General features: G+C 39.6%; 2 protein-coding genes across 6 annotated transcripts in view; one reads left to right on the forward strand and one right to left on the reverse strand.

Annotated features, from left to right (window-relative positions):
* The window catches only part of ankrd12 (ankyrin repeat domain 12), a 179,984-nt gene extending 165,033 nt beyond the window's left edge, over positions 1 to 14,951 (reverse strand). The window contains exon 1 of one of the 5 annotated variants that reach the window (XM_072569862.1): positions 14,334 to 14,951. The gene's annotated coding sequence lies outside the window, so the exon portion shown is untranslated. Of the gene's footprint in view, positions 1 to 13,577; positions 14,054 to 14,229 lie in introns of those variants that run through there. The other 4 variants (XM_072569858.1, XM_072569860.1, XM_072569859.1 and 1 more) reach the window with 4 other exon arrangements.
* acss2l (acyl-CoA synthetase short chain family member 2 like) overlaps positions 14,557 to 27,620 on the forward strand; it is a 139,993-nt gene continuing 126,929 nt past the window's right edge. Inside the window, exon 1 of the mRNA XM_072569867.1 lies at positions 14,557 to 14,577. The gene's annotated coding sequence lies outside the window, so the exon portion shown is untranslated. The remainder of the gene's footprint in view (positions 14,578 to 27,620) is intronic.

Genomic DNA, 27,620 nt, shown 5'->3' on the forward strand with positions numbered 1-27,620 from the left:
GTCCACAGATCACTGAAGGTGGCAGCACAGGTATACAGAACAACATCAATTATCCGAATTTCAGATTATCTGAACAAGATCTCAAAGTCCTGTAAAAACGTTATCTGAACAAAATACTTCTCGCCATCTTGTTTGGATAATCAAGGTTTTCTGTATAAAAGGTAGTAAGAAAAGGCCAATGGCATGTTTGCTTTCATTGAAAGGGGTACTGATTATAATGGTGGGAGATTATGCTGCAGCTTTATAGAACTTTAGTTAGACCACACTTCGAACATTGCACACAGTTCTGGTCACCACACTACCAAAAGGACATGGATGCTTTAGAGAGGATAGAGAAATGGTTTACCAGGATGCTGATTGGTATGGGTGATTTTAGCCAAAAAAGGTTGGATAGATTGTTTGTTTATAAGACTGCGAGTGGCACAGATGGAGTGGAAAGTATGAGGCATTTCCCCAGGGTGGAGGGGTCAATTAATAGGGGACACCGGTTTGGGGGGAGGGGGTATTTAAAATAGATGGTGGAGGCATGTTTTTCACACATAGGATGGAATGCGCTGCCAGAGGTGTTGGTGGAAGATGACAATAGCAGCTTTCAAGCAGCACCTGGACAAATAGGAAGAGAATAGAGGAATATAGATCTTGTAAGTGAAGACAGTTTTAGAATGAAAGGGCAAAATGTGTCACCACAGGTTTGGAGGGACAAAAGGCCTGTTCCTGTGCTGGGGCAACTCCCACCTGAGAACTGAAGAATGTTCTACTGTACTGCAGGTTCTTTCCCTGTACATGATGGACAAGCTTTGTGGGATAATCAGGTGAATCTGCCACTTAAGAATATTAATGATTTGACCCTACACTCAGAATGACTTCATATAGTACACGACTGTTCCTGAATAACAAGGGCAGCAAACTATGGGAACACTACCAACCTGCAAGTTCCTCTCCAAATCACACACCATCCTGGTTTGGAACTATATTGCCATTCCTTCACAGCTGCTGGGTCAAATTCTTGGGACTCCCCTATAGCAGTGCTGTGGGAATACCTACAACATACTACAAAGGTTCATAAAAGCAGTTGACCACCATCTTGTCAAAAGGATATTAGAGGTGGTCAACAAATGCTAGTCCAGTAATGCTGACATCTCATGAAAGAACTCAAGTAAAATGGCTCTTACCCCCACCATCGTTATCTTATTGGTGGGCGTCAGCAATGTAATATCACCAAACATCATTGTTAGGTTATCTTTTTGACACTGCTCGCCACACACAGTTCAAATATCACTTGTCATCAACCAAAAGCTGGTTGCATATAGATAGACAACTTCATTTTCCTTATAGTTACAGTTAATGTTAGTGGAACAGCAGAACAAGTGAGCTTCTGTGCTCTGCAACTCTCATAAAGCCATCCAAAACAACATTATATGGTTCCTATAATATAGATGCAAAGTTCACGAGAGCACCATAAACAAAGTGCAATACAAAAACATGTTTGGGCGGTCTGGTGCAGTGCCACTGTGCTAATAATCCAGCTGTATAGCTAATGATCTTGGGACGTGAGTTTAAATCCCATCATGGCAATTGGTGAAGTTTGAACTGATTAAAGAAAAAGTCTTGGATCTACGGTCATGCATCTCAGTTCGGTGACTAAGACAACTATAGAATTTTGTTAAAAACCCATTTGCTTCACTAATGTCTTTGAAAGAAATAAACCTGCTATTCTTCCCTCATCTGCAGTAGGTTGACTCTTAAGTGCTCTCTAAAATGATTAAGGGCAATTAGGAATAGGCAAAAATTAGGAATGAAGATAAACACTGTGCAAATTATCAGTAACTAGCCTGACTTCTGGTAGAAAGATTATTAATATATCACTTGAAGAAAGCTGGCCAGAGGAGCTCCTAGGTATGGGACTGAATAACACACAATGTTTTTATGCCAGGCATGACATAAACCATACAAAATACACGCATCCTGATCTCCACTGACTTGCAGTTTTACAAGAGGGCCTCAGGACCATGATCCATCAAACGCTGTCTTGATCTCAAGGGCAAATCACTCCTATATTACCTGAAAATCAACTTGTTTGAATGTACAGACACCTCAATGCCATATGACAGTGCTCTCAAGTAAATCATCTGGACAGTCCTTCCTCCTTTCTAATGTCAGTCCAACTTAAAGGACGTGGAGTGACTCATATTTCCCAGATGTCTTCATTCTGGGATGCTAACTCAATCCCACACATTGGAGTCTTAACACACTGCTTATACTGCCACAATCCACATTACTGCAATACATGCCACTTTCTCAAATAACCATAAGATGTAGGAGAAGGCATCATTCAACCAATTTATTTTTTCATACATTCGTGTTTGTACATAGGAAGCTAATTTTGAATTCTCAAATGTATTGTGCTAATTTTAATTTCTTTCAAAAAACCATTTGAGTAGCATGTAATTTGCCTGCTGTTGCCCTCCACTCATTGACCTTGGAATTCTCGCTAATCATGGACTGAAACCTGTCCCAATGTGATTAACAGTAGGAAAAATTTGAAAAACAGTTGTTAGTGGGATATTGATAATGCTGGTTAGGAATATAAAGAGTTGGAAAGTATCAGAAGACCAGTGAACCAATAAATACTTTAGATTTAAGACTGGTAAAAACATAAAATTAGGTAAGTGCTCGGAGATTACATGCTGGAAGGGTTCAAGTTACCATAATGCACACCTTTTTGATTTTATACATGGGTAAGAATACAGACAACCAGAAATTGGCTTTGAAGCCAAATGTTATCTTTGGCCTTTCCACAACCTTAGCCATTTTCAAATGAAACAAAATAGTGTTTTCTTCTTTTTGTATATACAGAGGCAGCAATGGCGTGGTAGTGAAAGATTAACCCAAAATTCCAGGTCATGTTCTGGGAACCCAGATTCAAATCCCACCACATAGATGAGTTTTACTGAACTCAGTAAAAATCTGGAATTAAGAGTCTAGTGACCACCACAAAACTACTTTTGATAGTCAGAGATATCTACGTTCACTATCACCCTTGACCCTGATCTGGTCTGGCCTACACGTGAATCCAGACCTTTAATAATGTGGTCATTAGGGATGGGCATAAATGTTGGCCAAGCCAGCTACACCAAGACCCCATGAATAATTTAAAAAACAAACTCCATTTTAAACAAACATTCTGTTAATACTGGTATTGATTGGCATATCTCTTGCATCAAATTCCCAGCAAAGGGAAGACAGAAAAGAACTGGGAAACATATTAAAGACTACACATTATATCAATATGATCTCTAGAAAAGAAGTTCTACTTCAGTAATGTAACTAGAGAATACAGATTTATCCACAAAGACTCTGGAATATAAGTTCATGACATTAGGTGGGGCACCGCTCATGAAACACCTGCTTTCCAAACAGCCTACACTGTAAAATTCAAATTTCTCCAAAGCACGGGAACAGACTCTTTGCCGACCAGACATCCTAAACTAATCTAATCCCATTTGCCTGCACTTGGCCCATATCCCTCTAAACCCTTCCCTATTTATATACCCACTCAGATGCCTTTTAAAATGTTATAATTGTACTTACCTCCAGTGCTCATTCCATACACTTGCCACCCTTTGCATGAAAAGTTGCCTCTGAGGTCCCTTTCAAATCTTTCCCCTCTCACCCAAAGACGTTGTCCATTCACCCTATCCTTTCCCCTCATGGTTTTACAAACCATCTACAAAGTTTACCTCTCATCCTCTGACGCTCCCAGGATAACAGTCCCAGACTCTCCCTATAGTTCAAACCTTCCAACCCTGGTAAGATCCTTGTAAATCTTTTCTGAACCCTTTCAAGTTTCACAACATCCTTCCCATAGGAGGGAGACCAGAATCGCACACAATATTCCAAAAATGGCCTAACCAATGTCTTACAGCTACAACATGACCTCCCAACTCCTATACTCAATACTCTGATCAATAAAAAAGCAAGCATACCAAACGCCTTCTTCACTATCCTATCTACCAGTGACTCCACTTTCAAGGAACTATGAACCTTCATTCCATGCTCTTTGTTCAGCAACACTCTCGAGGACTTTACCGTTAAGCGTACAAGTCCTGACTAGACTTTCCAAAATGCAGCACCTTAGTTATCAAAATTAAGCTCCATCTACGACTCCTCGGCCCACTGGTCCATCTGATCAAGAACTTGTTGTACTCCGAGATAACCACAAATCAACTCTGTGTCATATGCAAACTCTAGTTTCCAAGGGTGGATTTCTCCTATATTTTCTTTTGCTCCTTGGTCAAGAGAGACAAAATTGCATTCAGAAGACTGGATAGTTCAACTTCACAGAAATTACATATGGAAAATACTAAGACCAGCAAACCTACAACATTTGTCAAAACAAAATCAAATTATGTTTGGCAAAAGCTAGCTATCCTGAATTTGTGCAGTACCTTTAAACAAGAAGAACATGTTCAAATGTAAACCTCCATCAAGGCCAAACTAAAATCAGATAAACAGTATATATAAGACACAGGAGCCGAATTAGGCCATGCTATCCATCAAATCTGCTCTGCCATTCAAATCATGGCTAGCATCTTTCCCCTGCCCTCTTTCCCATAACCCTTATTCCCCCAACTAATCAAGGAACCCATCTGTCTTCAGACACATTCAAAATGACTTATTGCCACAGATTCACTAACCTCTGGTTTGAAATATAGTAAGCTGCAGATCAGAAATTAAAATTTCAAGCAGGAAGCTCCCACTAGTGGGTTAGTGCGAACTTGAAACTTATTAGTTTTGCATTCTAACAAAATACCAATGTCAGAAATGTTGCCAGACAACTTACTACAGACAGAAGCTCCAGACAGATTTGGAGATGCTACAGAGGGAAAAGAGAGGCTAAATGCTTGGAGGAAAAGGATTAGAAGGATTTGACTCAGTAAATCACTAATGTCTGGGCAGGTTGTTGAGAAATTTTAGAATCTTATTTGGTTGTGTCTTACATTTTAGATGCATATTTGATCACTTAATTCACACTTATCTTATGAATTCCTAGACTTATGGGAAGTGGTATAGACTGTTTTGTTGACCCCTGTACACTAGAAAACATTTTTAAAAGCCTTGGGAGCTTGTGACTTCATTCCTTTAGTAAATATTGATCACAATCATGGAATTTCCTCCCCAGTGGCAATTCGGGTCTTCATTCCTTCCTTCAGCCTGGCAAGAGTAGCCACACAAATCACAAACCTCATTACCACCTCAAGTCTCAGAGATATACTGCAGGGAAACAGAATAATTGGTCCAACCCATCTATACCGACAAAATACCCCAACCTAATCTTTCCCCTCTCACCCTAAACCTATGTCCTCTAGTTCTGGACTACCCCACCCCAGGGAAAGGACTGTCTGTCTATTTATCCCATCCATGCCCTTCATGATTACAGACATCTCTATAAGGTCACCCCTCAGCCTCCAACGCTCCAGGGAAAGCAGCCCCAGCTTATTCAACGTCTCTCTGTAGATCAAATCCTCCAACCCCGGCAACATCCTTGTAAATCTTTTCTGAACCCTTTCAAATTTCACAACATCCTTCCAATAGGATGACAGAATTGCATGCAATATTCCAAATGTCGCCTAACTAGTATCCGGTACAGCCACATCATGACCTCCCAACTCCTGTACTCAGTACTGACCAATAAAGGAAAGCATACCAAATGTCTTCTTCACTATCCTATCTACCTGCGACTCTACTTTCAAGTAGCTTTGAACATGGAGTTGAAGGTCTCCCCAGGACCTTACCACTAAATGTATAAGTCCTCCTAAGACATGCTTTTCCAAAATGCAAAACCTCACATTTATCTAAATTAAACTCCATCTGCCACTTCTCAGCCCAATGGCCCATCTGGTCAAGATCCCATTATAATCTGAGGGAACCTTCTTTGCTGTCCACTACATCTCCAACTTTGGCGCCATCTGCAAACTCAATAACTATACCTCATGCACACATCCAAATCATTTATATAAAATGACAAAAGTGCACTGATCTCTGTGACACTCCACTTGTCACAGACCTCCAGTTTGAAAACCAACCCTCCACCACGACCCTCTGTCATCTACCTTCGAGCCAGTTCTGTATCTAAATGGCTAGTTCTACCTGTATTCCATGAGATCTAACCTTGCTAACTAGTCTCCCATGAGGAACCCTGTCGAATGCATTAATGAAGTCCATATAGATCACATCTACTGCTCTGCCCTCATGAATAATGTGTTACTTCTTCAAAAAACTCCATCAAGTTTGTGAGACATGATTTCCCACGCACAAAGCCATGTTGACTAGCCCTAATCAGTTCTTGTCTTTTCAAATACATGTACGTCCTGTCCCTCACGATTCCCTCCAACAACTTACCCACCACTATCATGTGAGGATTATTCCATCACACTTGATTTTTGGAGTAAAACACTCATCAGTCTGTAGTCCAATCCTCTCACTATGAAGGCCAACATACCATTCCACTTCTTCACTGCCTACTGCACCTACATGCATAGATTCAGCAACTGGTGCTGAGAACAGATCTTTTGGCACTTCCCCCTTAGATGTCAGTGTCCATCAGACAATATGAAACAGGCACAGGAGTAGGATATTCATCCCCTGACGGTAAAAACAAGGATTGCAGATGCTGGAAACCAGAGTCTAGATTAGAGCAGTGCTGGAAAAACACAGATCAGGCCGCATCCAAGGAGCAGGAAAATTGACGTTTCAGGCAAAAGCCCTTCATCGGGAATAAAGGCTTTTGCCCGAAACGTCGATTTTCCTGCTCCTCGGATGCTGCTTAACCTGCTGTGCTTTTCTAGCACCACTCTCATCTATTCAGCCCCTGAAGCCTGTGCCATTATTTAACAAAATAGCATAAAAGCCTTTTGCAGCTGCTCAGGAGGGCAGCTGAACAGCACCTTCAAGGGTAGTCAGGGACACAGGCAATAAACAGTGACCAGGTGGTAACACCCACATCTCAAGTGATTTCAAAAAAACTAAACAAAACATTACTGGCTCCTAACACTAGGAATTAACATTCAATTCAAACTAAATAAATGCTAAAGAAAACTTCTCTAGATGAACCATCCACCACAAGGTCCTAAACCCTGTCCAATACTGACATGACAGGAGTCAGGAATGAGAATAAATACTCTTACTAGCCTGGATATGGCCAACTACTAATTTGATACTATCTACCTGACTAGTACCTCCAAGCTAGAGTATCTACGCCCAGCATAGGACATTGAAACTAGTCTTGGTGAGTTTATGCAAAGTATCTCCTGAACTCAAGAGCTCCAAGGACAATAAAGAAAAATCAATACAAACATCACAACCATATCAGATCTGAGACTTTGGACAAGTATCCCCACCTGTCAAAATTCTTCATCCCACTCAGCAGAGTAGCCCAGTGTCACCAGGGGAACGGCAACTGCACAAGAAGACATTCTATTATCTGTAGTGTAACTAGTGATAGGTAGTAAATTGCTAGCCAATACCCACGTTAAGTATGGCAACTTTAGCAAACTTTTTTCTGACAATCAACAACACTGATTAAAGGCTCACCATGCAATAACTAATCCTGACCTTAAAATTTACAAAATGTATTTTGAGCTACTTTTCTCTCAACCTTCAGGCTGCTCGAATATCTCCTGTTTTCTTTCCGCACAGAATTCTCTTACTGACTGAAACTGTCGCAGCCTTGATATACTTAACTATCTAGCCTCAACAGCTTGCTGTGGTAAAGAATTCCAGAATTACTATACTCCAGAGAAGACATTCTTCTTCATCACTGTCTTAAATGTGTGACTCTCTCACAAAGGGAAACAATCTTTTCACACCTACATTATCAAGCCTCCTAAGAATCTGATGCTTCAATAAATTTCTCTCTCATTCTTCTACATTTCAATGAGCACAGGCCCAACCTACTCAACCTCTCAGAACAACCCCTCTATTCTCAATATTAGCTAAGTTAACCTGGCAATGACAAGTATCATTTGATCATAGCTTACTAGATTCCACTATCTTCATTTTCACTTTATCCTCCTTTTTTGGCCTTGTGCAGTATGTATCTTGTCTGTTCACACCATTTTCACAACTTTAAAAAATTGTAACAGGAAGGAAACAATTAGCCATCTCATAGGGAAAAAAATACTGCCCTTAAAATTTTGTGGTCAGACCCTAATAACTAGCAGCACAATTCTTTCTCTGGCAAAATGGTCAGGGAGGAGAAGGAAACATCAATAAAACACAAAGAAAACATGCAGAACTAACTAGAGCCCTTTTCCAATACAGTGCCCATCATAGTGTTTTAGCATGTTCCAGAATGGATCTAAAAGCTGCAGAGAAAATAGATTTCAGTAGGGTAATGGTGGGGGGGGGGGGGGGGGGGGGGGGGTTTGAAACACATGGTTTGGTTGCTATCCAGAGTCCCATATGAAAAACAAATACAGGTAGTTCTCTTATAAAGCCATCTCTCATATGCGATCTTGCTTTATAAGAAAATCATGCAATACCAGCACCATTTAAACTACTGGGCCCCAAATTGTGTCACAGCCAATACAGGCAGGGTAAGTTTGAGGTTTTATAAAAAACGTCCTAAATTCAGCAATCGTGTTACAACCAATTCATGTTGCAGGAATACATGCTATAGGATAACCACCTGTATACAAATGTTTGACAAGGTCAGAAATCAGCTGAATTTTGATTCTTGTCTAGTACATCAACATTACTGAACTCTAACTATATCTGAAAATATAAAACATACAAACTACCATACCAATAAAAGTTTCTACTTTTAAAAAAATTGATCTTTATTCCATGAGCCTGGCAAGGGCAGCCATAGAAATCACAAACCTCACAAAGTATTAGAGATGTACAGCATGGAAATAACTTCCTCTGGCATAAAAGAGTTACAAAAACTACACGTCAATTGGAAGTGATGACACCAAGACGATGCACACGACAAATCTGAAGACCCCCATTTTGCTTGAAAATCTAGGCGTAATATTAAAATGAAACACAGCCAGATATTTATGAAGCAGGTGTTTGAATGCCTTTCAAAAGAGGGCAGCCATTAAACCCAAACATGATTACGTGGCATTCAAAATAAAGTTAAAAATCACAACACCAGGTTATAGTCCAACAGGTTTATTTGGAAGTACTAGCTTTCTGAGCACTGCTCCTTCTTCAGGTGATTGTAGAGAATAAGATTGAAAGACACAGAATTTATAGCAAACGGTTTCAGTGTGATGTAACTGAAATTATATATTGAAAATGACCTGGATTGCTTGTTAAGTCTCTCATCTTTTAGAATGACCATGCTGATTTCAGTTCTTTCATACGTAATTTACAATTTTTTTTTAAAAAAAAGGTATACCCTCAAGTGCACTTTAACAATTGGTGTTATGTCAGCCCAGATAAGGTATTGAAGGTGTTAACTCCCTATGAGGCCATCTGTGCCACAATGGTCAGACTGATTCTAACCTTAAAAAAACAGATTTACAGAATCTTAATGGATTTATGTAGTTTGAGCAAAGTGAAATGTATTTCTGCAAGTACAAAATCACCCCACAAACTTACATGATTATGCGTGCATGGCGGCAGGGTTAACATCTTCAATACCTTATCTGGGCTGACATGATACCAACTGGGCAGCATGGTGGCTCAGTGGTTGGCACTGCTGCTTCACACCGCCAGGGAACCAGGTTTGCTTCCAGCCTCAGGCAATTGTCTGTGTAGAGTTTGCACATTCTCCCCTTGTCTGCGTGGGTTTCATTCGACAGTCCAAAGATATGCAGGTCAGGTGAAGTGGCCATGTTAAAGAGCCCATAATGTTAGATGAATTAGTCAGAGGGAAATGGGTCAGTGTGGATTTATTAGGCCAAAGGGCCCGTTTCCACACTGTAGGGGAATCTAATCTAATCAATTGTTAAAATGTACTTGAGAAAAAGAAAAGTTTTGCAATTTACATATGAAAAAACTGAAACCGAAACCAACATGGTCATTCTAAAAAGATGAGAGATTTAACAAACAATCCGATCTTTTTCAATATATAATTTCAATTACATCACACTATAAACTTTTGCTATAAATTCTGTGTCTTACGTCTTATACTCCACAATCACCTGATGAAGGAGCAGCGCTCCGAAAGCTAGTGCTTCCAAATAAACCTGTTGGACTATAACCTGGTGTGTGATTTTTAAGTTTGTACACCCCAGTCCAACACCAGTGTCTCCAAATCATTCAAAATCAAATATGCTTGTATGCTATGCAAGTATTTATAAAGCAGACTTTCTCTGAAGAGAAACATAACATTATACAGTATCTTGTTTCCTTTGTATCTGTTATTCGCCGATCTGTTTCCCATCTATCTTGTATAATGACTGGATCAAATAGATTGATATACATGACTAAGCCAAGAGCATCCATTATACCATGCTACTTGAGGCACTGGATCAGACTGCAAGCAAATTGGAAATTACATTGTCTACTTAGCCTGACCCTTCACAAAATGGTAGACTTACCAGAGTTTAAAATACAAATTGATTCTTCTATTAAGTAGACCATTTGCATATCTTGGGTTTTCTATTCATTTCCTAAATTGCTGGTCCATTTATTTTAACACCCAAAACATGGGTTTTTTGTGTTATCCTTATCACCCTTTTCAGAGTCTATCCAATTGGGTTTCTCTACCTTATTTTTTGCCTGGCAAATATATTTCCTCTTTCTATAATGCAGAAGAAAACAATACTGTAGCATTATCTTTCTAAATTATTTCAATATTAAATGTTTAGAGTGACATGTAATACTGTGTCCCTCAAGCACATTATCTTATAAAAAGTAATTTAACGTTTACAAAGAAAATGTAGAAAGATGAGAAATCTTAATTTTAAGAGTCCAATGTGAGTTTTAGGTATCACATTAATTCTATTAATAGCAATTGTAGATTGACAATTAAATTAAATACCAACCACACAAACTGGCAATCCACAAAATGTGCTGATATGGAAAATGTGAACATGCTTTTTGCAACAAGGCTGATCGCTTGAGGTTGACTTAAAAGATATTGATAGTGGAAAGAAACAACTCCTACCTGGCAGTATCCTTAGATACTGATAGAAATTTTCTATGCTCTAAATTATCATCCACTTCTTGAGGAGATAAAATGCAGTGCAAAAAACAGAATATGTAAACTCATTCATCCTAGATTCAACATTGATAGTCTGAGTTTGTTTACGATTTGTACTGCAAACACTAATTTTTCTCCGCTTAGAAGTGAATAAAATTCCAATGAATTATTTTTGAAGGCTGTCTTATTGCAAAGATATACATAGAAGGAATTAATGATCGCGACATTACAAAATTCTTTGAAGAAACCAAAACTAATACACATTGTTAGACAACATAAAAAATCTTCAAAACTGAACTTTGAATTTAATCTCACCAACAAACAAAAATTTACCTTCAACATTAAATGCACATTTATTTTTAATTGGACAAAGTTGCTCTCTATTCCCTGCAATTATTCCACAAAATACTCAATAACTTTGCAAACCATATGCAATCAGTATTTATTAAAAGTCTAATCCTTTTCACCACCTTGGTGAAGTATGCTTTTATTCATCTGATGAGTACAGGATCAGGTTTTGTGTTTTATTGGTAAGCATGTCGACAGTCAATGACCATCTGTACTCAAATGTAAATAGATATAAGCACTATGGGTATTGTTCCATTAGTTTACCTCAGTAAAGTTCTCTAAATAAAGTATTGGGAGGATTCACAATTCTTGTGGTGAGAAAACAACAGACTAGGAATTTGCAATAAGGAAGAGGTGGGGCCAAAGGCAGATAAACGCAGCAGCTGGAAAGAGCACAGGATTCAGTAAATTCGTTTTTCAAGTGGAGTTAGCATGGGAAATGGACTGAAACATCGCCCTCTGATCTGTAAATGTTCAACTAAAAGAACATGTGGACATAGTAATTCTAGATTTAAATTTATAAGACTAATGGAGCTAAAGTTAGAGAAGTGATAGCGACAATCTAAAAGAAAAAGATTCAGTTTTATCAATCTTAAAGAAATTCAACTCTCAAACAATCTAATGATTCAGCAAAACACTTTTCATTGAAGGAGTGCAGTCAATCTGATTTTGATTTTTATATCTGTCCCCAAGCAGTAGATCTCTTCCAATGTTTTCTTCTTCAGTTCTCAGTCAACTATTTTAGCTTCAGGGCTACATAAGATTTTGTTTTTCATTTGTACACGACCCCAGTGACATTATCTATAAATACGGGTCAGGTTTACCACAACGTTCATTGTTTAATTTCACTAATATTTAAAGAAAACAATGACTCATCCAAGATTAATCAGACTGGTAGTTATTTGTGAGGCATAGAAACAGCTTTGGCACTGACAATGCAGGTGGAGGTAAAATTAGGTTATTGCAGCAGAAGTGATCTCATGGGTGTCAGCCAGGTGTAATATATTTTCTTTTGAAAAATCAGAAAACTTTGTTTAATCTTGCAAACCTGGCCTCAATGCCATATTTCTCCTACATTTGAGGAATGTCATAAAATTAACTAAGAAAACACCCTTCAGCACAGCTAACAAACTTAGCTGCTTAAAAATCAAACCCTTTGACTTATGACCCAATACAATTCAAATTCGAGGCCGAAAGAAAGTGAGATTGGCTCCTACTTAAGGTACTTCAAATAGTATTTTTCCACCAAATCGCTGAGGAAGAAAAATCTTAAACACCAACGACTAAAGCCTGGAAGCTCCCTAAACATTTGAGATCATTATTCTAAAAGGCAGAAATGAAAATGCCTCTGGCGAGAAACAATGTCCAACATATTTGCATTCTATGTAAATGACCAAGTACAAAAATGCTTTCTTCTTTGTGTCTTGCGTATTTTGTGTTGGGGGCGGGGGGAGCAGATAAAATAATGTCATTGGGGCAGTAAAGAGTCTGCAGTGTGTGGTGTTCCGATTCCCTCATTTTAAGCCACATAATGTCATTCCAAGAGCTCATTTTAGTCTTATTGAAATAGCATAATTTTGCGCATAACACTTTTATGCCGCTATAAATAAAGCTTTAAAAGGAACACAAAACCATTTCCTGTTTACTAAACTGGTCCCGATTCTCTCTGCGAACCAAATCTGATTTCACAGACGCACACGCACAAAAGTCACGATTTACGAAGCTTTAAAATGTCTGCATTCCCGAGAGAATTGTAATTCGCACTACCAGACTGCTTCATCGTAATCAAATTTACAGAATTAACGCTATTCGCTAGACCCCTTATTTACTCAATACGTTTTTAGAGTCACTCATTATTTTAAAAACCTTCATCTAATTATCGACAGATTTGAATTACTTTCCCTTTTGTCCTTCTAGAATGATCCTGAACCAACCTGTGATTCGGTCATCCAACACTTAATGAAATGGTTGGTCAGTCTCAGTTTCTTCCTCTGATTGCAGCAGCAGCCTATTATGAGATTACTAACATTATTTGCCAAACGGATTCGGGCAACCCACATACAATACTTACCACCAAGCCATTATAAGCATAAAGCCATTTTAATTCAGCACAAGACGCGTCACCACTGCCGTGCCTCAAAACTACAGCATCAAAGAGAAACTGTTCTCTTTCAAATGAGTGATAGAAGACCGCTTTCCTTCAACACAAAACCAATCCGGTCAACAGCATCAAAAAGCTCACAGGCAGCAGCAAATTAAGAAAAAACGTTTCCCTGCAGTCATCCTCATACAGTTGTTTTCTGTGCAAACATTTACTCCAGAATCGTGAGGGAGACTGCAGGAAGAGGGTGTGGGAGTACTGGAATCAAACAAAACAACAAAAAAAATTAAAACAAAAACATTCGGAACAGGTTTGGCCACACACCCCCACCAAAGAAAAGTGAAAAGGACGCAGATGGACGGCTTGGACCAAAAGAGTAGGACAGGCTCTCACACGCCTTCTTATTTCATTCACAACACGTTATAAGCCGATTACTGTCGCAGGCCTGCGCTTTCGTGAAAAGCGTTGCCGTTAAAGCATACATCAGTTCACTGGGTCGGCCTTTTACCTTCTCGGAGGGACGTAGGAAGAAACGCGTTAAAAATTGCTGGACCGGAGAGGGAAGGGGGGGGGCGGGGAAGGGAAGGAATTCTTTTTAAAAACAAAACCTCTGTACACCCACCGGGAAAGCAAGACGCTCGCTGTATCGTTGTGTTGCTTTTAAAAATAAGTGATAATACATACACATATTAATACCATAAAGAGAGAAATTATAAACGGCGAGACCTTTGATAAGGTTCCATCTCCGGGACGGCCTTTGACTTTCCGCGGGCCCAACGTTTCCCCCGATTGGACGAAGCCCCCTCACGTGACCCGCCAGCCGAAGACTTTTGTTACGGGTCCGCCGATTGGTCAGTTTCCGGAGCTCGGCCCGGCCCTTTCGGCGGTTTATAATTTCTTTTTGAAAAAAAAAGGATCGTCCGCTTTGTACAAATGTACGTGTAGATAAATATCGGTTCGATTCTCCCAGGTAAGTTACCGATGGGTATGTTTCTCATCCACCCGCCCCCCCCGTGTCCAGCTCCCTCAGTTGGAGAATTAACGACAGCTCCGACTCTCGTTCCCGGCATCCACTGGCGACGCTTCACAATCCCGTGACGTAACGTCTCCGAACAGACTGGAATGTTCTAGAAAAACCTGGGGCTCTCTGCAGTGAGTGAAAGAACGACTTGTCGTTGCGTCGATCTTGTAGAAAATTCGCGTGAAAAGTCTCGCAGTGTTTTTTTTAAAAACCTGCCCAACCCTCCTTCCCCCACCCCATGCTACTTTCGTTTCGCTCAATTAATTAAAAGGAGAGGTTGGTAAAATTTGTAAAGTACTGAATTTCGTTGGTGTCGATAGTGGTGAGGTTGGGGGGGGGGGTGATCTGTAATAAATAATTTGAGGCGATATTTTGGTGGACGAAGCTGGTGCAGTATTTTTCTTATCTGGGAGGAAGCTTACGGCTGCTCGAGAAATGGCACGCAGGCGCTGGAGTATGCAGCGGCTGTTTGCGGAGGGAATGGTTTGCTGTCAATGACTGAGATGAGGGGGAGGGGGGGTTGGGCTGCCTCCGGGCGCTGTGAGCACTTTCGTTGTGTGTGGGTGGTGGAGGAGGGGAGGGGGAGAAAAGGAAGAATTCGCGCAGGCGCCCTTATTGCTTCTGTTAGATAGCTGTGTGTGGGGGCGATCGCAGAGTTGGGGGATGGGTTAACGCAGGCGCTCTGAGTAGTTTCGGTGGGGGAGGGGAGAAAAGGCTGGCGCAGGCCCCGGGAACGCCTCGGTTTGCACCGTTTCTGTGTGATGGATGGTGGGAGGGTTGGCGCAGGCGCAGTGGAGACTTTTGGTGTGATGGGTGAGGGGAACGAGAGACTGGTCAGGGTAATGTCGGCGACCTGTTGCTGGGTGCTGGAAGCGCGAGTTGTTTGTGATGCGCAGGCGTGGCAGGAGTTGAGGGGAATGGGCGGCTGGAAGCTAGTGAATGCTCGAAAAGTAGGAAGTAGTGGCTACTCAAGGGAGGCGTATAAGTTGGACCGACTTGACCTTGATTTTTCTTCCTGGCCGGGAGATGGTGGGCATTCATCCTCCAACTAAATCTACCAATTTAAAAAAAAATTAGCCTAGTGGCTCAGTTGTGGCGATATGCTGAGCAATGGATAAACATGAGAGTTTGAGATTTGTGTAGCAGAGAAGTATTGGCAGAGGAATGGTAAATCTTGGCGGTTGTATGTCTGGGAACATTATGCGTAGGAGGTGTGTTACTATCTGGATGTCAAGGACTCTGTACATTTGAAGGTCCTGAAATGTCTGGGGTGGAATGTTATGCTCTCTCTGGGAGACGGGGTCGCAGTCCTTTACGCAAGACTTAAATGGGTGAATTTTAGTTGTGTGTAGACATTTTTTAATTATTCAGATCATTTTTAGGGTTACGTCCGTAATGGGGAAAACTCCGAAAAGCGAATGAGGAAATGTAGTCGAAGTGCTCCGATTTATCAGGTCCATACCGGCGGTTTTTCCTTCACTTAGTCCCCTTCCCCCGAAATAATAACAGAATGCTCGAAGAAGTCAGGAAGCTACGCATCGCGCGTGGGTAGAGAAACTGTTCTAGTTTCATAAGACCTTTCAGGTGAACTGAATGTTTTGTTTAAAATGTCGACTTCTCAACATGTAATGTGGCCTTGTCATTTTTAATATCCTGTTGGTGAATACTGTATGCTTTGAGGTGCTTAATAAATTGTTCATTTAATATGAACATTGTTTGTGATTTTTCAATTTAGTATTTGGGGTTTAACTGATTCGATAATGTTTGCAGTATCGAAAATCCTTTGAACGATTTATATAATTCCATTGAGTTTTCAGTGGAGAAATCTGTATTCACTTAGTTTGTCTTTTCAATTTAATTTGTATTAAATTTTGAACACTCACTTTTAAAATGTCCGCCAGAAGAAAAGAAAAGTAGTTAATATTCACTTGTTGACTCGTCGAATATCCGCATTTTGCACCAACCTCGCACATTCACAGTAGTTCGACTGAAAAAATTGAGACAGCGGTCTTCGAACACAGTACATCAAAGTCAACTCTTTTGCTGCCTTCCATTTTGCCCTTCTGGATAAATATCTCTAGCTTTTCAGCCCTGATCAAATGTCCAAAATGCTATCATTTTCTTTTCTGGGTGTTTGTAAAATTTTGTTCTGGCAATTTCAATTTACCTCTTTTGTCTTATTACATGACTAGTACAAAATTCAATGCAATCAATAAAATCAACTATTTGGTCTTGTAATCGGAAAATGTTAAATGCACTGAAGTGAAAGACTAAATCATCTTGCTATTATTCCTATGTAGGCAGCTGCTAAGTGAAAATATCTTATACGATTTGAGCTATATGAAAAGTGGAATGGCTTCTTTTTAATTAAAATGTTTTTAGTATGTTTTATTTTGGTCATAAAGCAATCTCCTTCAAAGTGGCTATGCAAAACATTTAGTACCAAAGGATGTTTTTAAAAAATCATCACATTTGAATTTTTTAAAAATGGCTTTGATGTTTTGGAAGTACAGTAGTTTCCAAAATCTAAAGGCAAATCACTTTGATAAGGAATAGCTTGGTATCAATTAACTATTATTAAAGTCTGAACAGTGAGGGTTGGCATGCTACTCCTTATTGAGAATAAATTTATCAAGCTAAATCCTTTCCTCCCTCTTTGTCTGTGTTCATATACTTTCTGTAGGATTGTTCAAACTGATCAAGACATTATTCATCTGTCCTGTTGTTCCCCCACCAAACCCTGCACTAAACAAATTTTAGCTTATGCTATTATTGACTTCATCTTTTTATTAAAAACTGAGAATTGGATGAGATTTTCAGTTTGGTTCCATACTGTATTGATATCATCAATAATGCTAATGATGGGAACAAGACTTGGAATGTTATTCTGACTTCTTACAAAACTTGTATAGCAAAATCAAATTGTAAATAAAGCCTTTTTTGAACAGTGGGATAGAAAACAAGATCAGGAATAGACATCACTGATTGTTTTAAAATTGGTTGTGAAAGCATTCTGCTAGAATCCACTTTTAGTGATCATCTTGATCTAATGCTCAACTTGTTTGTCACAGCTTGTGTAAATTTAGCTGTTTCATCCATTCCTATTAAAATGTTGTACTGGGCTTCCCACTTTCACTTTTATCTAGTTACCACTGCATGATGCACTTTTAATGGTAGTGAGATGTTAAACATTAAGCTAATAATAAAACAAATGCTACTTGTCAGCACTGAAAACCTGTGCTTTGAATTGCAGATTTAAATTGTTCAATTTTTTTAAACTTGCAGCTAGTGATTTCTAAGCAGAGCTGCATCTTTAAAAGCAATAAGCTGAGTAATTTTAATTTTTAAACAATATTATACACAATTGTTTGTATTTGGATAGAAATATGCTATTTGGCCCCACAAGTCTCTGCTGGTTTTTATGCCATGTTTTCTCCCACTTCATATATGTCAATCTGGAATACTTCATTGCACTTCCTTCATAGCCAGAACACCCCTCCTGACATACGGAGACCAGAACTAAATACACTACTCCAGTGTAGTCTCACCTATATGTTTTAGTGCAACTGCGTATATGCTACTGTATACCATTTGCTGCCTTTAATACCTGCACCCGTGTGCTTACTTTCAGGTACTAGTATACAAGTTAATAGAAGTCTCATTTGACCTTTCCCAATCTAACACCATTTAGATCATCTGCCTTGTTTGTGCTGCATCTGCCATGCATTTGTCCACTCTTTCAACTTATTCAAATCAAGTTGAAGTATCTTTGCATCCTCCTCACAGCTGTCATCTGTAAATTTGGTGATATTAGGATTGGAATTAAGCACAGACAGATGTTTTTGCAGCTGACAGACATCAGAATTGTTACACCAACAGGTGCCAGGGTCAAGGCTATCTGAGGGTGCAGAATATTTTCAAATGGTAGTGTGACCAGCAGAGGTTGTACACGTTGGTATCAATGATGTAGAAAAAGGGACAAGGTTCTGCAGAGAGTATATAGAAAATTGGGCAGAAAGTTAAAGTAGGTTCTTGTGTGTAGTAAGATCTGGATTACTCAAGGTGCCATGTGCTAGTGAGTAGAAATAGGACAGGACAGGTGAATGCATGGCTGAGGAGCTGGGGCAGGGATTTACATTGTCAGATCATTAAGATCTCTGTGTACAGTTCTGGATGCTGCATTACCAGAAGGATTCGGACGCTTTGGAGAGGGTGCAGAGAAGGTTTACGAGGATGTTGCCTGGTATGGAAAGTTTGAGTAGGTTAAGTTTATTTTCATTAAAAAAAAAGGTTGAGGGGCGACCTGATTTGAAGTTTAAAAAATCATTGAGGGTATCGAGAGGGTGGATAGAGACAAGTTTTTTTCCCCAAAGTGAAGGATTTCATAATGAGAGGTCACGCTTTAAAGGTGAGAGGTAGAAAGTTTAAGGGGGGATACACGTGGTAAGTACTTCACAGAGGGTGGTGGGCATTTGGAATGCATTACCAGCAGAGGTGGTAGAGGCAGGCACGGTAGATTTATTTAAGATCCATTTGGACAAATGCATGAGTAGAGTCCGAGATGTACAGCATGCAAACAAACCCTTCGGTCCAACCTGTCCATGCCAACCAGATTAGTCCCATCTGCCAACACCCAGCCCATATCCCTCCAAACCCATCCAAATGCCTCTTAAATGTTGCAATTGTACCAGCCTCCACCACATCCTCTGGCAGCTCATTCCATACACGTACCACCCTCTGTGTGAAAAAGTTGCCCCTTAGGTCTTTTATATCTTTCCCCTCTCACCCTAAACCTATGCCCTCTAGTTCTGGACTCCCTGACCCCAGGGAGAAGATTTTCTCTATTTATCCTATCCATGCCCCTCATAATTTTGTAAACCTCTAGAAGGTCACTCTTCAGCCTCCGACGCTCCAGGGAAAACAGCCCCAGCCTGTTCAGCCTCTCCCTGTAGCTCAAATCCTCCAACCCTGGCAACATCCTTGGAAATCTTTTCTGAACCCTTTCCAGTTTCACAACATCTTTCCGATAGGAAGGAGACCAGAATTGTACACCATATTCCAACAGTGGCCTAACCAATGTCCTGTACAGCCGTAACATGACGTCCCAACTCCTGTACTCGGTACTCTGACCAATAAAGGAAAGCATACCAAATGCCTTCTTCACTATCCTATCTACCTGCGACTCCACTTTCAAGGAGCTATGAACCTGCACTCCAAGGTCTCCTTGTTCAGCAACACTCCCTAGGACCTTACCATTAAGTATATAAGTCCTGCTCAGATTTGCTTTCCCAAAATGCAGCACCTTGCATTTATCTAAATTAAACTCCATCTGCCACTTCTCAGCCCATTGGCGCATCTGGTCCAGATCCTGTTGTAAGTGGAGGTAACCCTCTTTGCTGTCCACCTCCAATTTTAGTGTCATCTACAAACTTACTAACTGTACCTCTTATGCTCGCATCCAAATCATTTATGTAAATGACAAAAAGTAGAGGACCCAGCACCGATTCTTGTGGCACTCCACTGGTCACAGGCCTCCAGGCTGAAAAACAACCCTCCACCATCACTTCTACCTTTTGAGCCAGTTCTGTATCCAAATGGCTAGTTCTCCCTGTATTCCATGAGATCTAACCTTGCTAATCAGTCTCCCATGGGGAACCTTGTCGAACGCCTCACTGAAGTCTATAAAGATCACATCTACTGATCTGCATTCAATCTTCTTTGTTACTTCTTCAAAAAACTCAAATCAAGTTTGTGAGACATGATTTCCCACGCACAAAGCCATGTTGACTATCCTGAATCAGTCCTTGCCTTTCCAAATACATGTACATCCTGTCCCTCAGGATTCCCTCCAACAACTTGCCCACCACCGACGTCAGGCTCACCGGTCTATAGTTCCCTGGCTTGTCTTTACCGCTCTTCTTAAACAGTGGCACCACGTTTGCCAACCTCCAGTCTTCCAGCACCTCACCTGTGACTATTGATGATACAAATATCTCAGCAAGAGGCTCAGCAATCACTTCTCTACCTTCCCACAGAGTTCTCGGGTACACCTGATCAGGTCCTGGGGATTTATCCACCTTTAACTGTTTCAAGACATTCAGCACTTCCTCCTCTGTAATATGGACATTTTGCAAGATGTCACCATCTATTTCCCTACAGTCTATATCTTCCATATCCTTTTCCACAGTAAATACTGATGCAAAATATTCATTTGATCTCCCCCATTTTCTGTCGCTCCACACAAAAGCCACCATGCTGATCTTTGAGGGCCCCTATTCTCTCCCTAGTTACCCTTTTGTCCTTAATATATTTGTAAAAACCCTTTGGATTCTCCTTAATTCTATTTGCCAAAGCTATCTCATGTCCCCGTTTTGCCCTCCTGATTTCCCTCTTAAGTATACTCCTATTTCCTTTATACTCTGAGGATTCACTCGATCTATCCTGTCTATACCTGACATATGCTTCCTTCTTTTTCTTAACCAAACCCTTACTTTCTTTAATCATCCAGCATTCCCTATACCTACCAGCATTCCCTTTCACCCTGACAGGAATATACTTTCTCTGGATTCTCGTAATCTCATTTCTGAAGGCTTCCCATTTTCCAGCCATCCCTTTACCTGCGAACATCTGCCTCCAATCAGCTCTCGAAATTTCTTGCTTAATACCGTCAAAATTGGCCTTTCTCCAATTTATAACTTCAGCTTTTAGATTGGAGGGCCGAAGGGCCTGTTCTAGTGATGTAAATTTTCTTTGTTCTTCTGGGTAGAAGTGTCCTGTATAATAAGGATGAATTGCATCTGAATTGGAAGGGGTCCAACATCATGGTGGGCACATTTGAAAGTGCTCCTACGGAGACTTTAAACTATTGGGAGGGAAGGTGACCCAATGAGACAGATAGAAGAAGTAAGTCTGAGGCTAGTACAGTAGAACAGACTAGCAAGTTAAATAGTCAAGGCAGACAATGAAGTAAGACTGATAAATTAAATTTAACAATTTATTTCAAAGCAAGAGGTAAAGTTAGGGCATGGAAGAAGTGAGGACTGGAGATCAGAGTTGAGAGTGTGGCCTTGGAAAAGCACAGCAGGTCAGGTAGCAGGAAAATCTTCATTTCCTGATGAATGGCCATGTCTGAAATATCAAATTCTGCTCCTCGGATGCTGCCTGACCTGTGCTTTTTCAGCACCACACTCCTGAACTCTGGGACGGGCAGGACCAGCAGTATAACATTCCATGCTATAGGATGGGTAGTGATAGCAAGGGGGACAAGAGACATGGGAGAGTGGCACTTATAGTTAAGGATAACATTACAGCTGTACTTAGGATATTCCTGGGAGAATGTCCAGTGAAGTTATATTGGTGGAATTGAGAAATAAGAAAGGGATTGTAACCTTATTGGGATAGGAGCCCTAATAGTCACTGGGAAATTGAGAAGCAAATGTGAAAGGAGATCTCAGACATATAAGAATAATGGATTGTAATGGTAGGGGATTTTAATTTTCCAAAGATAGATTGGAACTACCATTGTGTAAAGGGCTTGGATGGAGAGGAATTAAGTGTATACAAGAAAATTTTCTTATTCAGTATGTGGGTGAACCTACTAAAGAAGGAGCAAAACCTGATGTCTTGGGAAATGAGGCATGGCAGTGATTGAGGTGACAGTGGGAGAGGACTTTGGGGTCAGTGAACATAACTATTTTAAAACTAATAGAATTATGAAAAAGGATAGAACTGATCTAATAGTTAAAGTTCTAAATTAGTATAAAGCTAATTTTGATATTATTAGGTAAGACTTGGTTGGAAAGTCGGAGGCCTTCAAAAATGAGATAGCGACAGTTAAGAGGCTGTATGTTCCAGTTAGTACAAAGGGCAAAGCTGGTAGGTGTAGGGAATGCTGGATGACTCGACAAATTGGGGCCCTGGTCAAGAAACCTGTTACATACAGGTAGCTGGGATTGAGTGAATCCCTAGAGGAATAAAAGGGTAGCAGGAGTACACTTAAGATCCCTGGGACCTGATAAGTGTATCCCAGAACTTTATGGGAAGCTAGGGAAGTGATTGGGCACCTTGCTGAGATATTTATATCATTGCTAGTCACAGGTGCGGTGCTGGAGGGTGGCTAATGTGGTGCCATTATTTAAGAAAAGTAGGAAGGAAAAGCCAGGGCACACTAGACTGGTGGGCCTGATGTCAGTGATGAGTAAGTTGTTGGAGGGGATTCTGAGGGACAAGACTTGTGTTTTGAAAAGCAAGGACTGATCAGAGATAGTCAATGTGGCTTTGTGCATGGGAAACAGTGTCTCCACTACTTGATTTGCGGTTCTTTTTTGAAGATTGAGAAAGTAGATGTATGGATGCAGAACAGTAGATGTATGGACTTAATTTGTTTGACAAGGTTCTGCATGGTGGACTAATTAGTAAGCTACAATCACATTGATTCCAGGGGAAGCTAGCCAATTGGCTTGAAGGTAGGAGACAGAGGGTGGTGGAGGGTTTTGTTTTGGAGGGTGGTGTGCTACCCCAATTGGTACTGGGTCCTCTAGCTTTTGTCATGATTTGGATGTGAATATAGGAGATATGCTTACTAAGTTTGCAAATGACACCAAAGTTGGTGTAGTCGACAGTGAAGGTTATCTCAGTACAATGGGACCTTAATAGATGGGTGGCAGGTGGAGTTTAATTTAGATAAATGTGAGGTGTTGCATTTTGGTAATGCATATCAGGGCAGGACTTGTACACTTAACGGTAAGGTCATAAGAAGTATTGCCAAACGGAGACCTTGGGTGAATTTGTATACTTCCTTGAAGATGGAGTCATAGGTGGTGACTAAGGCATTTGACACACTTGCCTTCATTGGTCAGTGCACTGACTATAGGAGTTGGGAGGTCATGTTGCAGCTGTCCAGGATATTGGTTAGGCCAATACTCCATTCAATTCTGGTCTTCCTACTATAGGAAATGGTGAAACTAGATTCAGAAAATATTTACAAGGATGTTGCTAGGATTGGAGGGTTTGAGCTACAGGGAGAGGCTGAACAGGCTGGAAATGTTTTCCATGACCTGCTGGAGGCTGAGGGATAACCTCAGTGCTCACAAAAACACTGATTATTGTGGAACATTATTTTCCTCCAGCTTGAGTACCCATTTTGTTTAGAATCACTTTTTAAAAAAGAGTGTCTGTTTGAATTGAATCCTAAAACATTTTGGACAAGTGTTTGTGAGATCAAGTAGTGCTAGTAAAAGGTTTGGGGCCATTATGAAAACAACATATGAAAGGTTGGTGGGGACGAGGAATAGGAATGGAATATGAGGAGAATGCTTTAGACAGTGGGATAGCCGGTTTTGTCTGGTATGCTGACTGCATGACAGGTAAATAAGTGAAGTCGTAATGGTTAGAACTGAAATGTATTTTAAAAATAGTATTCCTTTTACAGCAGCTTCCTGAGTTGTAAATGACCTAAATGAAACTTTGCATTCACATTGTTCCACTAATACAAGGAGGCATAGAAGGAAAAAATGCATAACTAGTGTTGCATTGATGTCTTCATTTTTCTTAATTTGTTTTAACTGCCATAACTGAGAGCATACCAAATACAGCCAGTTATTTCATTTGCAGTTCACAGTAAAGGAAAATTAGTAGCCCACTTGCTGAGCTAAAATGGCATCTAATCTTTATGAAATGCAAGAAGGGCCCAGATTTTAATCAACCTTTTTAGAAATGTTATCGCATACCTTTGCATTATCTGTGACTTGAACCCAATACTCCTGGCTTAGAGGTCAGGACACTTGCCACCATACTGCTTGAGCCTCTTCTTAATCCTTTTACACTATTCAGTTTTTTAAGCAAAAAAAATTAAGAATTGCTTGTGCCTGCAGACCCATACCACATGATGTGACAGTGAGAGATAACAGAAAGGAATGCGTAATATTTAATTAATTTCTTTAGTGTCTGTACATGCTGTAAATGCTTACATTTAGTTTGGCTATTACACCATAAACATTTACTTTTAAGAAAACTAACCTCCATCTCCAATTTTAGTCTGAATTGTGTACAATATACTATACAGGATATTAGTGTTAATATTTTGTTTCACATTTCCCCATTTTAGAGGTCATTGCTGAACTTCTAAAACCTTTGGGTCACAGTTCCTCTCAGACTTTTTTTTACAAAGTTGTGATCTGATTTTATACTAGTTGTCCTTTCTGTAGCTTAAGTAATCTAGAGTTCTAGAACAGCATTTCTAATGTTCCTCCAGCTGAATTTAATTTTATAAACTACACACTATGTATTTGCGTAATAGCATTCCACTTTTTGTGCAACTGTAATGTTAATCCACTTAGTGACGTATGTTCTACTCCCTCTCTTTCCAACGTCCTCTATGTGTACTTGAAGGCTGTTGAGCTATCCTTTTGTCCAACCAAAAGACAACTCTAGCTATAAATAAATAGAGCAAAACTGCAATGGCCTTTGTTACCACTGATGTGCTTTAATGAATTTTGAATGCTCTCCATATTATCTTTCATAGGCCTTTTTTAAAATTAATTCCTGAGAGGTAATGTCGGTGGCAAGGCAGGTGTTTGTTGTTAATCTCTAATTCACCTTCAAAGTGACAGTGAGTCACCCTGAACTCCACAAGTCTTGAGTGTTGCAGATACTTCTATGGATAGGGAGTTTGACTTGCAACATTTCAAAAGATGGTAAATAAAAATATGCATTCTTTTGGATTGCAAGTGTTTATGTAACTTTCATTTTAAATATGGTACTCCAAGTAAGTGTGATAACTCTAGTTTTTGAGACCAAAATGATGCTGTTAATGTTGGCAATGCAAAAATAAATAGCTGTTTAATATGCTTCCAGTTACATTAGAATCAAAATGGATTTAATAGTTGACATGATCTTGACAAACAGCTTGAGTTTCATTATAATGTAGTGTTTAAAAATTATGGAAGCTGTTCTGTAGACTACGTGTCCTCGAGCAGGTAGACAATGCTTTACTAACCACTGGGAGCCATGAAAGATGCTATTTTAATTGGATTACAAGAGTTGACTCAGAGTGATTTTTTTTTCTATAGTTCATTGGTTTAACTTGGAAACTTATTTTCATCTGAAAGTGCTGGACAACATGATTCAAAATTATGTACACTACAGGTTAGTTTGTATTTGTGGGATTTTAAAAACAAGAAGTTTCTAGTTCTTCCCACATTTTCTTGATTTTCAGTTCTTGACAGCACAGTACCCCCCACCACGCGTGTGCATGCGCGCGTGCACGCACACATCCCTTCCTCACACCACCCCCATGCACTAAAAGGGACAGTAGCAGCATGAATGACAGATAGCAGTAAACAATGTTTTTTTTTAAACTTCAGGAAGGAAACCCACGTTAGGATCCATGCTTTCTGGCCTAGACTTGAATGTACAGGGCACAATTTCAAACTATACTGCTTATACACCTCTGAACTGAGGAATACAATGGTAAAGTTGAAAGTAAATTGATTTGGTGGAACAAGTGAAGTGTGATTTTTGGTAGGAGGAAAAAGAGGCAATAATAAGGGGTACAGGAGCAAAGGAACCTGTGTGTGTGTGTCAGGTTGGGTTGAAAAAGTGGTTAAATACTCAAATTCTGAGTTTAATAACAGAGTACAAAATCAGGTAATTATGATTAATGGAAATTAACACTTTGGCTTTTTCCATTCTAAAACTGACAGAGGTACCCTTAAGTTATAAAATGGGGAAGATTTGTTGACAATTCAAGTCTTTTTAAAAGAGGAATGATGCTAGGGTGGATAATTTTCCTTATGGATGGGCTGTTTTTCTGTATCTATTCACTCTCTCTTTTTAAAAAGTGGTATACCTCAAATTTCCATCTTGAATTGTGAAAACTTTTTTTTTGCCAGTTAAAGCAATAGTAGTTACACGAAGAAGCATTTACTTAATTAAAATGGACTAAATTCATACCTCTTCTCCTTTACATCCTTTTTATAAAGTATTAGATTGGTGTGATTTGAAGACTGTTTTCTCCTTTATTTCCTTTTATAATTCCTGTGCCCATATGTTTAATACTTGCATTCTTTTGAGTAGTAGGTCACAAATCTGAGCACAAGATTACTGGATAAAATCTTTGCATTCATGATTTGCATCACATTTTTAAATTAGAGTTAGATAATTAATTAGGAGTTTATTGCCATCTAGTACATCTACATTTCCTGTCACATAGTTTAGTTCCAGTTATAATTTAAATATCTTTATTTTTAGGACATTATTTCATAGAAAATATTTGGGAAAACAATTTTCAACTCTACCCTCTTCTGGACACTTAGACATTAATAAGAATATTGATAGAAAAATATTATAAATTATTTTGAATTTGACTATTAGTGATTTTTGCCTCTAATAAATATTGGCAAATATTTTAGTTGTCTACCTTAGTCTTTGTTTTTTTTGGGACATGCAGCTCATGCGCAAGGCCAGAATTTATTAGTAATCCTGTGTTACCATGGTGATGGGCTGACTCATCGCTTGCTGGGCCATTTCGAGAAGCAGTTAGGAAATTATGGAGTTGAAGTCATCAACGCCAGATACAACAAGGTCATTAAAGGTATTAATAAGGTTACATTTTGATTAAATTTTATTACTTTTCACTTTTATGTTGAATTAAGATTCTTAAACAGTTAGTGCTGTGAAGCTATTTTCTGGATTATTAGTCAGTTACACTGGAAATTTGAAAATAAAGTATGCAGTGGAAATAGAACCAATACATAACACCTGTTGGTTGTTTCACAACTCAACATTAGCTGGGTCTGCCAGCTGTTGGATTCAATCTAAATAAGTAACATTTTTATATACTTAATGTGGAATGGACAGAAGTTCAAAGTGGTGCTCAAGATATAGCACTTTGTCAGTGATATTCCATTCTCTAAAATAAAAACTGGGCTAAGTCTCAGTATTTTGTTGCTCATTCATAATGGTGGTAGAAGGTGGTGAGTTACCTTCTTGAA

Source organism: Chiloscyllium punctatum, chromosome 5 (genome assembly GCF_047496795.1).
Source record: "Chiloscyllium punctatum isolate Juve2018m chromosome 5, sChiPun1.3, whole genome shotgun sequence".
NCBI classification, from domain to species: Eukaryota; Metazoa; Chordata; class Chondrichthyes; order Orectolobiformes; family Hemiscylliidae; genus Chiloscyllium; species Chiloscyllium punctatum.